Raw genomic sequence first — 1,607 nt, 5'->3', positions numbered from 1 at the left:
CTAAGCCATTTAAAAATATTTCCATGTAAGTTTATTTATAGTATCTTATCTTTTATAATAATGGAAATAAAACAGTGTAATCTATTCTTTAATTCTTAAAATTGAAAAGGTATGCAGAAATCTATTTAAACTATAAATTGTGTCATTTGTGAAATAAGTTGGCTTCTAATAACACTGTACACCACGCTGCACCAGTTGCTGTCTAGTTGACTCCAACTCATAACTCAACTAACTAACCCACTGCAGTAGAGTCCATTCTGGCTCATAGCGACCCTATAACGACCCTATAGGACAGAGGAGAACTGCCCCATAGAGTTTCCAAGGAGTGCCTGGCGGATTCAAACTGCCGACCTCTTGGTTTGCAGCCGTAGTACTTTACCACTATGCCACCAGGGATTCCAACTCATAGAAACCCCATATGTGTCAGAGTAGAACTATGCCTCCTAGGGTTTTCAGTGGCTAATTTTTTGGAAGCAGATCTCCAGGACTTTCTTCCAAGGCACCTTTGGGTGAACTTGAACCTCCACCTTTTCTGATAGAAGGCAAGTGAATTAATGGTTTGCACCACCCAGGGATTCCAAATAATAATCTAGAAAATAAAACTATGAAAGCGATGGGATTTGAATTTAAAAGAGATGATTTTATAAGGAAATGTTGAAAAAATAAGAGTCAGCTCTAAATTTGCACAAAGTTAAATACAACCTCTGATGACATTCAGCATTAAACTGTCATATTGAGTATGAATGTGATATGCACATATGGATATATTTTACCAAAACCGCTACCATTTTTTCCTTCTGTTGGTTTCATAATTCTGTATTTCCATTTCCTGTTCCCTTTCAAACCTCTCATGAACCCACGTTTTGGCTTTGGAAAGAGAGGAGTACAGTACAGCACAGTACAACCTGAAAAATCAGTTCACCTGGGAACATTCCAGACAATGGGAACATACATGGCCGAGGAATGCAGAGAATGTTTCTTCCGAAAATCAGAATAGTGCGCAAGTGTGTAGAAAAAAGAATATGGAAATAATTATTTGAAAGGAGTTCATGTAAAGAGGTATTTTATTATTTTTTTTGCATACTCTCCAAGCAGAAAAATATCCTGGTCCTCCTTTCTCAGCTAATCTTGACTTTACCACTACCTTAGAAAAAAAAACTCAGGGCATTAAGTAATTACGTGGCTGCTCATCTCCTTTTGTGGAGAAAGAGAGTGCAGTATTTTACTAGAAACAGTTGCAGCTATTACTCAGTTTTCAGAGGACATCCGACGGGTAGTGGGAGATGGGAGGCTATTTGAAGCTACTCATCATGCAGAGATAAAAAGGCTGCAAAATGATCCTGCTAGGTCTTTTGATAGCATTAATTAGCAGCAGGGTTAAGGTTGGTCTAAATCTCTGACTTTCTTAAGTCAAAGTTAGCTTTTATCTGCAATGTCAAAAAAAAAAAAAAAAAAACTCAACGCCAAAATGCCTCATATTTTATAAATGGAAAAAAAAGCTTTTTTGTAATCAAAATTAAATATGTACATGCACAGTCAGTTTTGGCTTAGAAAAGGACATCTTTTTGAGGTTTGGTGCCTTCCTAGCTACCTCCAAATGATCACTG

The sequence above is a fragment of the Elephas maximus genome, chromosome 1 (genome assembly GCF_024166365.1).
Source record: "Elephas maximus indicus isolate mEleMax1 chromosome 1, mEleMax1 primary haplotype, whole genome shotgun sequence".
NCBI lineage: Eukaryota > Metazoa > Chordata > Mammalia > Proboscidea > Elephantidae > Elephas > Elephas maximus.
Note: the sequence above shows the minus strand (reverse complement) of the source record.